Below are 6572 nucleotides of genomic sequence, written 5' to 3'. Positions count from 1 at the left end.
ATATATATATATATATATATATATATATATATATATATATATATATATATATATATATATATATATATATATATATATATATATATATATATATCATATCGCTCTTGTCAACGCCGTGCGCTCTTCCCTCTTCTGTGTACGATTTGACGTTAATATGTGTATATAGTCATGTTTCTTCAGAGAATAAACAGTTGTTAGAAAGCGCTTTGTCCTGTGTGTTCGTCCCTTTCCGTATTTTGACAGCGCTCACCAATACCTTCAAGGATGGATTTCCAACTAGCTCCAGTTGTAGCTCTTTTCACTTCAAGGTGGTATGACACCCAAAAGTCTAGTTTCTACACTGTAGCGGCATTCTAACGGCGAGCATTTCAGTCGGCGTCATATCGTCACATTCGAGGATGCGTAGCCAGTGTACCGCGAGAAATAATTGTTCGGTTAGAGGACACACGGGCGTCGAACTCTGACGTAGTCAGGGCACGTCGGGAGTTAAGAGACGAAACAGCGCACATACGCTGTCGGGGAATTAATTAAAAAAAGGTTCGTTGCTCTTGCCTGCCTCACGCACTCGACACGTGCGCTCACTGGGTTGAGTCTCCCCACAGCTGTAGAGATACCGGCCGCTTACAGCCGAAAAGAGAAAATCGCAGGCGCCGACTGGGAGGGGGGGGGGGGGGTGCTGGAGGGCTCAAGACTCCCCCCCCCCCCCACCAGAGACTGAGCGATGGGGTCAGGGGGTAGCATATCTTCTGCTACGGACTGGCACATTCACACGGGCAAGGGGGGTCGCCGAAAGCGATGTCTCTGTTTCCAGCCGCACGCTTTTCACGACCGGAACGGCTAAGTTTTCGAACATTTTCTAACAAAAAGAAAAACTTTCTTCGAACTGCTAAGTATTCATTAAAACCGGTCCATTGGACAGCATACAAGACAGCTGCTTCAGATAATTAACGAGAACTGACGTATGCTAAATCCACCATCTTTAAAGTAACCCTCCTGATCATTCTGAAGACTAATCCAAAAGCTTCTAGAGCATAATAAAACCTGGAAACACCAAATAAAGTGTCGTTATTGCACCCACCGGCGAACCTGCTCCCGACCACCTCTGCGCTATTGTACTAAATGATACTTTCGTTGAGTCGTTTCCTTCTTCATCCAATGTTATCCAACGTCCCGATCTCCGACTGTGCGATCATTTCGCGATTGATCCCACCATGTTCGACTTGCAAGGCATCATACCCATTATTGATTTGAATCTAAAATTTTCTACCAGAATTGATGGTATAAAGGGCAAATTTATACGGAATGCTAATAAAGAATATAGTTATATCACCATGAAATGCATATTCTTACAATCGTATCATCATGGTGTACTACTGAAGACTGGAAGACTGCTGTGGTTATACCAGTACATAAAGCCGGAGATAAACAGAATCAATCTAACCATTGACCCGTATCTTTGAGATCAATAGCATGCAAAATAATGGCACATATACTTACACGTCTTGTTAATTTTCTGGAGGATAACAGTTTATTCTCTGTAACAGAGCATGGCTTCCGAAAGTTTTTCTCTTGTGACATTCAACTACTTTACTTCACTTACGACTTCCACTTGTATTCAGACTCCGCTTTTTCATCTGACTGCATATTTCTTGATTTACTAAAGCATTCGATAAAGTTAATAACTCGCTGCTATCACATAAACTAAGTGTGCCGAACATTGACCCTGCAGTTCTTAACTGGATCCGTGGACTTCCTTCTTCTCGTGTTGAATTTGTCAGCATTAATGACGCTGATTCCTCTACAGTACCACTTGGTTCTGGGGTTCCTCAAGGATCAGTACTTGGCCCCCTTACCTTTTATCTTCTACATCGCTTTGAACTGCCGTTCCCCTCTGTAATGTACTCTGTATCCTGAGAGCAAAATAAATATCTGTTGCCAAGGAGCATGCCCGGACGAAGGAGGAGGAGGGGAGGGCGAATGACAAAGAGAGGGGGTGCTAACTGTACCCCCCCCCCCCCCCCCCCCCCCCAGGCAGATTGAAAACTCGGCGCCTATGCCTTTGTGGCATAACGTCTACAATTGCGCACGCGACATTTCGAACTTCTTTTTAAAAGCGTCGAGAGGCATTTTCACGATGTCAATGATGTCGGCTACATTTGAAATTCCTGCTGTACAAAATTGTAAAGCCATTTGATACATAGAAAAAGCAACAATCGCTTATCAAAAACATGAAATAAATATTAACCTCGCGAAGTTTTGCGCAGCGACTACGAAGTGCTGTCTGGTGCTGCAACGTTTTTCTTGTCTCACGCGGTGCAATGTTTTACTAAATTACACTGTAGCTCAGTTTTCGTCGTCGAAACTGCTTCGGAAGATAATGAAAATCATTGACTTGGCGTAAATGTGTATTCTTTTTAAGAATAAGGCTACAATTTAGTGGACAAGGAAGTGTGAAAGCTTAAAGATTTCGAGCCATTAATGCTATTTTTGTGAATTAGCGGGTTCCAAATATACACGTACAAGTTTTCAGATTTTTCTCGACAGCAGAACATAATGCATCTCTGAAGCGGTTCAGCCACCAAAACCAAGGCAAGCGTAGGAGAATGTCGCTCTTTCTTTAAATTTATGGTCTTGATTAATGAGAAGTTCGCGGTGTAATCACCTTATGCCTGGAAGAAAATTCATTAGAAAGTGTAAGCAGAGACAACCACATGCCGCCAGTGGGATACGAACCCACGCACAAAATGCCGCAGGCGGCATGTGCTTGCTTTCTTCTTCGACTTTCTTGTCAATTAACTTTCAGGCATGATATAATTACACCACTAACTTCTCATTAATCAAAACCATAAATTACAAAAAAAAAAACTTCCCTATGTTTTCCTTGGTTTCGGTGACTGTTGGCTTCCTTCATATATTTCCACCCGTGGTTCGACAAAAGCTTGCGCCGGGTGGTAAAGAAGTGTGTTACCTCCGTTGCACTGCCTATAGAGGTAGCGAAACTGATCAGGCCACGGTCGCCCGTGTACATGAAATGACGCCGAGCTAGGATTGAACACGCCACGTGTACTGACGCTGAGTGTCGTGACGCGTTACGGAGCGCCAAGGCGTCGGGGTTGCAGTTATTCCCGCGGTCCCTATGCGAATGAGTCCTTGAGTGGACGTACCACACAGACAGCCTTCTACTTCTTCTTTCTGAAGACGTGCTGTGTATGCAGATAAGCGCTGCAATAACCATTATAGTCACTCGGTTATTTGCACCCAGGTTTTGGGGATATCGCTGGTGGTCATCGGGCGATGTGCGGGGATGAGTTATTTTGCTTTGTTTTGTTTTTGTTTTGTGCGTGGAAAAATACGCAGTGGTGTAGAGGTTTATTGCTGAACGCGCTGCGGGCCCTATTTCGTTGCAGGTTCAACGAACAGCCGGCGCAGCTGTTGTAGAGAAAAGGTCCGCCCGAACTTCCGCCGGACGCACGCGCGGAGCTTGGCTGGAAAAAGCAGCAACAGCATCAAGGGAATGAATAAAATAACAAAAAAGGGGGCCCTCAGCTGTAATGACAGAGCGAACACTGTTTCCTTTGCGCTACAAGCACCGCGAATGCATCACGAAACATACAGGAAAAAGAGGTTCCGAGAAGCTCTCAGATGTATATTGTTTGACAGATGTGGAGTAAACGTTCAAGGCACTAAATTTAAGTCGCACACGCCTAAAAATATGAGAGAAAGTGGGGAAAAACGCGACTGAAATTTTCAAATCATCGCCTTCATTTTAGTTTTCATAGGTGTCAACAGACAAATAAAACAACTATTTGCTACCGTCCTGCAATTCCGCTCAGTCATGTCCTACATATTTGGACAGGAATTTTGAATATTGAAAAATTTTAAGGTACTGTTGTGGAAATATCGAAGGTAATGGTCCATTCTTTCGATGTGTAGTCAAATCTTGCTTTTAAATTTTCTCCATCGCTCTCATCGAGCAGTTAAGACTGCCGTAAAAAGCCAACGGGGAACGCTTTTGACGACATCAAAAACGCCAATAGCAAAAAAAAATGCGAATCTGCTGACGGGAGACCTGCGGATATATTTATTTTTATAGTGAAATCTTTCAACATACGAAAAAATGCGTTCATAAACTCTTTTCCGTTTAAAAATGCTTTTGTCCAGAATTGTTGGCTATGAGAAATGAAGCTCCCAGCTGAAGCGGAACAGAGTAAACGTATATAGTATTAAAAAGCTCGAAATGTCGCTCAATGCCCCAACTCTTGCGGCAAAATGCGACAGTGCGCGGGTTAAAATGAGGCCCTTCCAAAATCAATATATTGCGTAGTCCTGCATTGAATTCACTCCAACTTGTCTCCGTGGACACCAACACAATCTTTCTGAGCCTATTGACAAGACAACCACTGTATCCAGACAGAAACCTTCCCTGTTTTATTCCCATCACCAACTTGAGGCTAAGCCGCCGCGGTGGCTCAGTGGTTATGGCGCTCGGCTGCTGACCCGAAAGAGGCGGGTTCGATGCCGGCCGCGGCGGTCGAATTTCCATAGAGGCGAAATGCTAGAGGCTCGTGTACTATGCCATGTCAGAGCACGTTAAAGAACCCCAGGTGGTCGAAATTTCCGGAGCCTTTCACCACGGCGTCCCTCTGTAGCCTGGCTACGCGAGTCTTTTCAATTGTCTGCCTTCCTCGCAACCTTTTTTTTTTGTTTATGTGCTACGATTGTTACTTTTTTTTCCTCCTTTCAATCGGATGGACATGCGATTCGGTTGGGGTTGCAGCTGCTGAACACGAGCTGTTGGATGTGATCGTATATACGCGAGACCTAACATGGCTTGTTCCACGTCCAATGGGCTGTACCAGTCGTCATTTTTGCTCGCCTGGAAAATGTGCAGCGCTTACATTCTGAAAAAAAAAAAAGTTTGTGCATTTTCTGCCCCTTGAATTTCCTCACTGTCTTGCTGTTCTGTGGTGGACGTCTTTAGGGAGACGAAACGTTTGGTGGCACCGGCACTGCTTGATGCTGTCCAGTGCTTTCTTCATGTCTTCGCCGTGGCACTCGGCAGTCATAGCGTTTTCCTTTTGGACGTTCAGATCATGAAAGGGAAAAATAAAACAAGGGAAGCGCTCTAAAGCTCTGCCCATTAGCAATAAAACTATCAACTGTGTACTTTCGGCCCTCAAGGGCGCCGCAATATCGCGTTTTGTCCCACGTGTAGCTTGCTGCTAGAACAATTCGATTGAAAGAACGTGAGGCGCGCCACATTCTTAAACCTTTCATGAGATAAGACCAATACCCATTTGTAATAAATAAATGCTTGCAGTAATCGAGGATGCTTGGTCTGCTGAGCTGCGCAGTTCTGAAAAATGTGGCGAGCAGACGTTTGCACCTCTTCGACCGCTTTCTCGTTCAGCAAGGCTCTCTTCGCATTTCTTTTTTTTCTCTGCTTAGAAGTGGCGAACGTCTACAGCCTTACAGTGGCCACCACACGGTCGTTCTTCATATTGCAGTTTTGTGCACTTAAACGACTAATACACGAGCATATGATTCAATTTCCGAAATTTGGGCGCCCAGGACGAAATGTAGATTCCAAAAAATTCGACCCAAATTGAGACCGGGAAACTCCTCCCACCGGCAGCTACCGCCATATTGAATGCTCTCGTGACGTCACCGCGGCATACACGGAGCAACGTCGTCTACTATCGTTGCTGCAATGCGGGCAGCGAGGTCTCTTGTCCACTGTACTTTCCCGGGCCATCGAAGTAGCAGTCGTCCCTCGTATGTGAGTGACTGGTGCCGCAAAAGCGATAACAGTAACGTAGCCTTTCTTCACTATGGGTAGGGTCCGGTCACACTAGGCCGATGCGACGCCGATCGAGGGTCGGCTGGCTGGTCTGGATGCAGATGCCGTCGCTGACGCACCGGTCTGTGACGCTAGACCGACGACGACGCCAGCACGACCAACGACCGCGTATCGTAGTAAAGAGAATTAAGTGGGAACCAGAAGACTGTACGTGTGTGGGGGAGAGGGGGGGGGGGGGGGGCTTGTTGGGGCTAGCCCGTGTGACATTCCATAAACTTTAAAAATTTTAAACTCATTGGACCTCATATGCTAGCCAGGGTGACATACGCGACGTGCGTGCACCAGCGGATATGTGCTTTCAATCGGTGCTCGCGCATAGAACCGAACGGCGAGGCAAGCCACACGCGCAAAAAACACTGCACGACGCTGCCGCTCGTCGCTTAGGCTTGTGCGGCCGAGCGAAAGCTTCACGCCGGCTCAAGCAACTCGAAATGTTGCCAGAACGTTGTCGAAATAGTTTCCAATGTCAGCACATAAGGCTGTCGTTGCTAATCTCACCTTTCTTGATGATCAGGTGACGTATATAACATATGGACAACATTGATATGTCATTATCCTGGCGTTGGAGTGAGAAGTAGTGTACAAAATAACGTTGCCGCTTAATTTGTGTCAGCAGTTGGGAAAAACGCACGCACATCCTACGTGAAAATAATAATGACCCTCTGCATAGGTTAAGCGCAAAGAAACTTTCAAGGCAATTGATCGCAAGGTG

The sequence above is a fragment of the Amblyomma americanum genome, chromosome 1 (assembly GCF_052857255.1).
Source record: "Amblyomma americanum isolate KBUSLIRL-KWMA chromosome 1, ASM5285725v1, whole genome shotgun sequence".
Classification (NCBI taxonomy): domain Eukaryota; kingdom Metazoa; phylum Arthropoda; class Arachnida; order Ixodida; family Ixodidae; genus Amblyomma; species Amblyomma americanum.
The sequence above is the reverse complement of the archived record's forward strand: the minus strand, read 5'-3'. Positions refer to the sequence as shown.